The sequence below is a fragment of the Trachypithecus francoisi genome, unplaced genomic scaffold (assembly GCF_009764315.1).
Source record: "Trachypithecus francoisi isolate TF-2019V2 unplaced genomic scaffold, Tfra_2.0 Lachesis_group17, whole genome shotgun sequence".
Classification (NCBI taxonomy): Eukaryota; Metazoa; Chordata; class Mammalia; order Primates; family Cercopithecidae; genus Trachypithecus; species Trachypithecus francoisi.
In genome coordinates this window covers 47,107,146-47,114,897 of record NW_022681462.1, presented here as the reverse complement: position 1 = coordinate 47,114,897, position 7,752 = coordinate 47,107,146, and the positions used below count along the sequence as shown (strand labels likewise).

General features: G+C 49.7%; 1 long non-coding RNA gene across 1 annotated transcript; it reads right to left on the bottom strand.

The window, feature by feature from the left end:
• Positions 1–1,623: 1,623 nt before the first annotated feature.
• On the bottom strand, positions 1,624–6,978 carry LOC117062966. The gene is made up of 3 exons (XR_004428643.1): positions 6,665–6,978; positions 2,219–2,382; positions 1,624–2,083 (listed from the first exon to the last, which is right to left on the bottom strand). It is a non-coding gene; the product is annotated as an uncharacterized LOC117062966 (long non-coding RNA).
• Positions 6,979–7,752: the final 774 nt, after the last annotated feature.

Here is a 7,752-nt window from a genome sequence, read left to right as displayed (position 1 = left end):
GAGTGCAGTGGTGCAATCTCGGCTCACTGCAACTTCTGCCTCCCAGGTGCAAGCGATTCTCCTGCATCGGCCTCCCAAGGAGCTGGAATTACAGGCACATGCCACCACGTCCAGCTAATTTTTTTTTTTTTTTCGTAGAGATGGGGTTTCAACATGTTGGCCAGGCTGGTCTTGAACCCCTGACCTCAAGTGATCCACATGTCTCAGCCTCCCAAAGTGCTGGGATTATAGGCGTGAACCACTGCGCCCAGCCTATTCTACCTTTTTTATTTTTTATTTTTTTGAGACGGAGTCTCACTCTGTCACCCAGGCTGGAGTGCAATGGCATGGTCTCGGCTCACTGCAACCTCTGCCTTCGGGGTTCAAGCGATTCTCCCGCCTCAGCCTCCTAGGTAGCTAGCACATGCCACCAAGTCCGGCTAATTTTTGTATTTTTAGTAGAGACAGGGTTTCACTATGTTGGCCAGGCTACTTTCAAACTCCTTACCTTATGATCTGCCAGCCTCGGCCTCCCAAAGTGTTGGGATTACAGGCGTGAGTCACTGTGCCCAGCCCTATTTTACTTTTAAAAGTAGCATTTCGGCCAGGCATGGTGGCTCACGCCTATAATCCCAACACTTGGGGACGCTGAGGCAGGTGGATCACGAGGTCAGGAGATCAAGATCATTCTTGCCAACATGGTGAAACCCCGTCTCTACTAAAAATACAAAAATGAGCCAGTGTGGTGGTGTGTGCCTATAGTTCCAGCTACTCAGGAGGCGGAGGCAGGAGAATCGCTTGAACCCAGGAGGCAGAGGTTGCAGTGAGCTGAGTTTGCACCACTGCACTCCAGCCTGGGTGACAGAGTGAGACTCTGTCTCAAAAAAAAAAGGTAGCGTTTCTATTTTTAAATGCTAGCAAATAATAAAAGACTTTCATAACCAGCTTGAATTTGGCTTCCTCCATTAAGCTTTCCCAACTCATTGCAGCCATCATACTCCAGAGCCTGACAAAATGAGGGCCGCCCTACACTATGGATGGGCCCACTTTGACTGCAGTGAGACCGCAGCACAAGCACACCCAGAGTGCGGTGGAATTTTGGGCCCGTGGGTTCCCATCTATGGGAGTTGAATCATCCAATGATGGGTGGCCCTGGCTGGCGTCACCCACTAGGCACTTGGGAGGCAGATGACAAAGGAATTTTTCCCGAAGTCTGTAGCCTAGACCTGGAGGTGTTTCCAGTCTTCTCATAACCTCATTCTAGATGCCAATTATCATCTGATTATAAATTCCTTTCATCTAATTTGGTTTTCTTCCTAATCTGTCTATGGAGATAGACATACCAAAAAGAGCCAGCAAACTAGGTTTCTTTTTTCTTTTTCTTTTCTTTTCTTTTTTTTTTTTTTTGAGACAGAGTCCCGCTCTGTCACTGGGGCTGTAGTGCAATTATGCAATCTTGGCTCACTGTAACCCCTGTCTCCCAGGTTCAACCAACTCTCTTTTCTCAGCCTCCTGAGTAGCTGGGATTACAGGTGCCTGTCATCACACCCAGATAATTTTTGCATTTTTAAGTAGAGACAGGGCTTCACCATGTTGGCCAGGCTGGTCCTGAACTCGTGACCTCAGGAAATCCACCAACCTTGGCCTCCCAAAGTGCTGGGATTACAGGCATGAGTCACTGTGCCTAGCCTCAATCAAACTTTTATTTCATCCCACAGCATTGCTGGGATGACATTGCTGCCTGCCCTGGTCCATTCTGTCCCTTGGTGGGACCCCTGTGGTCTCAAACAAAACAAAACAAACAAACAAAAAAAAAAAACAAAAAACAGATAAATTTATTTATTCAACTCCACTGGCTAAAGAGTCAACATTCTGGGGCGAAATAAATGGCCAAAGATGCCCATGTCCCTTCAATTCTTCTGTCTTTAGTTTTCTTTGCCAAATTGGACACATTAACGACACATGAAATCACACGTTCCTAGGGAGGAGCCCTGCCCCATGCATTACTCAGAGGTAAACCTTCCGCTGGCCAAGGTGCTGATGTCAGGGAGCCATCAGTGCTGGTCTCAGGGCTTCTAGTTGCACCACCTAACTGAAGTTCACTCTGCAAAGAATACACAACCAAAAAAGTTGGTATGGTTGAGAGTCTGATTTCTATGTATTTCTGTTTTGATGAGAACAGAGCTGATATATTTTTACAGTTATGAAAGGAGTTCTATGGGAAACACAGGTTACCCACTTTGCATTTCCTGTTGAGTCTGCAGTTACTCTTGTGTGCCAAGTGAAGGGCAGCTTTGACCAGGTTCTGTCTCCCAGCGGCTTCCTGAGTTTTCGGGACTGCAGGGTGACTCCCCTGCCTCTGCACTCCTGCAGCACTGTAGACCTGTCCTGTGGAATTGCTTCCTGTGGACACATGCGTCCCTGGCATAAATATGCATCCCTTCACTGAGGAACTCGCTGCTGCTCTTGTGCAAGGACTTACTCTGCCTCCACTTTCCCCACTCCATTGTTCAAACCAAAACCCAGGGATGAAAATTGGCTCCTCTCTTTTCCTTACCCATCTTGTATAATCTGTCAGCAAATCCTGCCTACTTAACTTCCAAAATTATCACCCAATTGTCCCTTCTCTCCAACTCTATCATTACACCTGACCAGTTTCTGGGTTTTTACGACTTCCCCACTGCACCCCCATCTCTGCTTCTGCTCTCACTCTCCACAGCCTCTCAGCTCACATGCCACAGTCATGCTTAAAAAATAAAATATAACGGCCGGGTGTGGTGCCTCGCGCCTGTAATCCCAGCACTTTGGGAGGCCGAGGTGGGTGGATCCCTTGAGGTCGGGAGTTGGAGACCAGCCTGGCCAATATGGTGAAACCCTGTCTGTACTAAAAAATAAAAATTTGGCCGGGCACGGTGGCTCAAGCCTGTAATCCCAGCACTTTGGGAGGCCGAGACGGGCAGATCACGAGGTCAGGAGATCGAGACCATCCTGGCTAACACGGTGAAACCCCGTCTCTACTAAAAATACAAAAAACTAGCCGGGCGACGTGGCGGGCGCCTGTAGTCCCAGCTACTCAGGAGGCTGAGGCAGGAGAATGGTGTAAACCCGGGAGGCGGAGCTTGCAGTGAGCTGAGATCTGGCCACTGCACTCCAGCCTGGGCGACAGAGCGAGACTCCGTCTCAAAATAAATAAATAAATAAATAAATAAATAATAAATAAAAATTAGCTGGGTGTGGTGGTGGGTGACTGTAATCGGTACCCACCACCACTGGGAAGTACTCGGGAAGCTGAGGCAGGAGAATCGCTTGAATCCAGGTGGTGGAGGTTGCAGAGAGCTGAGATCGCACCACTGCACTCCAGCCTGGGGGAGAGAGACTCCGTCTCAATAAAATATAATAAAATAAAAAAATAAAATATGAGATAAATCGGGCCGGGCGCAGTGGCTCATGCCTATAATCCCAGCACTTGAGAGGCCGAGCTAGGCAGATCACTTGAGGTCAGGAGTTTGTGACCAGCCTGACTAACATGGTGAAACCCCATCTCTACTAAAAATACAAAAATTAGGCGGGCGTGTGGCGCACATCTGTAATCCCAGCTACTCGGGAGGCTGAGGCAGGAGAATCGCTTCAATCTGGGAAGTGGAGTGAGGAGTGAGGGGAGATCATGCCACTACACTCCAGCCTGAGTGACAGAGCGACACTCTGTCTCAAGACAAACAAACAAATAAACAGATAAATCAACCTCGTTCAGGTACAATTCATACAATGAAATGTACACATTTTAAGTGGATATGACTTTGTCTTTCAACTTCCTCTTGCTGATGCAGTGCTGGCCACACCAACCTCCTTTCTTCCCTGGAGTACACCAGTCTCCCTTTCATTCCAGGGCCTTTGTGATGGCTGTGCCCTCTGCCTGGAAGGGCTTTCCCTGGCGCCTTCTTGTCATCTCAGCTTTAGAGAGCACCCCTCCATCTAAAGTAGCTGCCAAGCCCCTCCCACCCCATCACTCTGTCTTATTCTTTTTTTTTTTTTTTTGACCGAGTCTTGCTCTGTTGCATAGGCTGGAGTGCAGTGGCTCCATCTTGGCTCACGGCAACCTCCACCTCCCACGTCAAGTGATTCCCCTGCCTCAACCTCTTGAGTAGCTGAGATTACAGGCATGTGCCACCATGTCCAGCTAACTTTTTTGTATCTTTAGTAGAGATGGGGTATACCATGTTGGTGAAGCTGGTCTCGAGCTCCTGACCTCAAATGATCTGCCCACCTCTGCCTCTCAAAGTGCTGGGATTACAGGTGTGAGTCACCGCGCCTGGCCCCTCTGTCTTATTCTTACCACACTGCTCACTGATTTTTTTTTTTTTTTTTTACATCTTCTGTCTGTTGTTGATTTCTGTTCCTGCCACTACAATGCAAGCCCCAGAGGGACTTGGGAGGCCAAGGCAGGCAGATCACAAAGTCAGGAGATAGAGACCATCCTGGCTGACATGGTGAAACCCCGTCTCTACTAAAAATACAAAAATTAGCCGGGCATGGTGGCGCATACCTGTAGTCCCAGCTACTCAAGAGGCTGAAGCAGGAGAATTGCTTGAACCCAGGAGTTGGAGGTTGCAGTGTGCCAAGATTGAGCCACTGCACTCCAGTCTGGGCGACAGAGTGAGGCTCCATCTCAAAAAAAAAAAAAAAAAAAAAGAAGAAGAAGAAAAATGAATGCAAACCCCAGGAAAGCAGGGAGCTTATCCACATACCTTGTCTTCTGTCCCTTGTCAGCCATATCCAACGTTTTTGGCATCAGAGACCAGTTTCACGGAAAACAATTTTTCCACAGACAGGAGTGTGGGGATGGGGGGTGGAGGATCAGGATGAAACTGTTCCATCTCAGATCATCAGGCATTACATTCTCATAAGGAGAGCAGAACCTGGATCCCTCACGTGGGCAGTTCACAATAGGGTCCCGCTCCTATGAGAATCTAATGCCACTGCTGATCTGACAGGAGGCGAAGCTCAGGCGGTCATGCTAGGTTGCCCCTCACCTCCTGCTGTGTGGCCCGGTTCCTAACAGGCTATGGACTGGTACTGGTCTGCACCTGGGGCGGAGTTAGGGACCCCTGCCTTATCTCACTGTGCCCAATAGCCAAGCCTTCCTCTGTGCCTTCTGGAATTCAGTCAAATACCTGCCAAACTCCATACATTCTGCACCTCTGCCCTATAGAAGTCGCCCCTCCCTCTGTGGTCTGCTCAAGGGCGGCTTCTTTCTGCCTCTTATGCTGGACCCAAGGACCTCATCTTTTCCTGGGCCTTGGTGCCGGGTGCCCAGGGTGTCCTGGGTCCACTGCTCTCTCTCCCTGGGCAATCTCCTCTGATCTCATGCCCACGTGCTGGCCGCTCCCAAGTGCTCTCCCACCCAGCTCTCCCTCCACACTCCTAAGTGTGTCCAGTGGCTTATCATACCCCTGACTCAGAACTAATAGGCAACATCCCCAAAGCTAGATTCCCAATCATGCCCTCCCCAAAAATCTGCTGCACCCCAGCCTTCTCCACCTTAGTCAATGCCAGTGCCCTGCTTCCTTTGCTCAGAGCAAAACATGGAGTCACCTTGGACAACCCTTTTCTTTCCTCACATCCAATTGGGCAGGCTCTACATTCAAGATATATCTTGACTATATTTCTCACCACATCCACAGCCACCATCCTGGTCCCAGAACCCTTTCTCTTCTAGGAGAATACAGCAGCCTGCGTCTGGCCCCTGAGCTCCATCTCTTCCTTTAGTCTCTTCTCAACACAATAACCAGAGTGACCTTCAAAACCAACTTAGACTTTGTCCTTCCTCTATTCAAAATCACAGTGGTCCTGCATCTCTCCCAGGACAAAAGCCAAACACCTAATCTTTCAAGAGGACCTGAACTTTGTTTTTAATCAGTTTAATCTTAATGTGGTTAAGACATGGCAGGCATGGAAATGACTGTCATGGGGGAAAAGGAGGTGCATCCTCATAGACGCCTAGAATAGGAGGTGCAGCACGCCATGGGGGCCACTGGAGGAAGGGGCAGGGTCAGCCAGGAGGCAGAAAAAGCAGGAAAACGTGGGCAAGAGGAAAGGGTAAGCAGGCTGGGTAAGCAGGTTTGAGATTGGCTAGTTTGGATCATTTTGGGGGGTCCTGGGCACAGGGGCTGGTGGTCTGGTGTCTAGTCCTGGAGTGGTTAGGCAGGTGGATAGTGGCCTGGAGTGAGCGCCCGACACTGGAGGTGATTGAGGGTATGGGCCCTTGATAGGTTGGTTTGCAGATTTACTATCTCTAGGAATGAGCTACCCCTACGAGGTGCTCATCCCTCTAAGGCCAGCAAGGCCCCAATAGGTAAAGCATCAAAATACAGAATGAAAAAGACAAGGGGAAGGCACTGTCAATGCTTCTTAGGAGTCGCTGCCCTGCCTGGCCTGGTCGGCCTCCTTTCCTTGTTACCTAACCCTTTCTTCCTCTGTGCAGGCCACCCTGCGTGCCCGGCCTCAGTCCCCTGTGGGCTGCAGGGTTCACCCCCTCCACACCTTCTCAGTGGTTGCTCTGCCCACCCAGAGTGGAGCTGGCGGTGGGTCATGCCCCGCCCTCTGCCCCCAGCCCCATCTCACTGCTATACCTCTGCTTTCGTCTTGAGCATTTATTACCTTCTGACAAGCCACATCATTTACTTACTTTTTATGTTTGCTGTTTTTTCTTTCTTTGACTGAAATGTGAGCTCCCTGTTGTGAAAATCTGATGCACCCCAACTGCCTGGATCAGCATCTGGGTCGTCCTTGGCCTTGAGAAATTCAAGTTGAACGAGTGACAGTTAAAAGATGAGGAACGAGGCGCATGTGGGCCCTTCACTATGCCATTTCGGAGGTGAATTTATGCAGGCAGCCACTTAGCTGCTTCTTGGAAACACAAATGATTGACTTAGGGAAAGGAGAAATGGCACCGGGCCGCAGTGGGGAGAGTGGGCCTCCCTCCCGTAGGCTTCCTCCCTTTCTTCCACATGGCCTCAGCCTCCAGCTGAGCCAAAACTGAACAACAACCTAAGGACCTTCCTAACAAGGAGAGAAGTGGACGGCCTCTCAGCTTGGATTTTGCTTCTCTCAGTTCTGCTCTCACATTTGCTTTTTATTGAGATATAATTCGCATATTAGAAAAACCACCCCCTTAAGGTAAACAACTCAGTAGTTTAGAGTCTGTTCTCAGAGTTGTACACCTGCCATCACCGCAACCACTTTAGAACACTTTACCCCAAGGAGATCTGCCACCCCTCTGCTGTAACCCCAGCGCCCTCCCCACCGCCCCCAGCCTGAGGCAACCCGCTCTCTGCCTTCTGTTTTGTGTGTTTGCCAGTCATAGATAGTTCCCCTAAATGGAAGCAGGCACCATGTGACCTTTTGTGTCTGGCTTCTTTCTGCTGCCACATTTTATCCACTCCTGATTCAGAACCCAAAAACCTAAAATGTGCAATGGACGTATTTGGGTTTGATAGGCAGAAATTGAAAACTGATCACGAACTTTCCAGGGGGCCTAAAGTTGGAGGTGGAAACAGGGCTGCATGTGTCCAGGGCCCCCACAGAGGCTCTGCTTTACTCTATAGATTTGTGTTTTTATGTTCTAGTTGGTCGTCCCTCCCTATCCTCTCCTTCCTCGTTCTGGGGGCAGGTCGGGGCAGAAGGAACTACAGCTTGCAACCCAGGAGACCGCCTGAGGTACCCCCAAGTCCCATTTCTGGAGGTTGGCGGAACTCTCGGAAATTCATTCTAGAC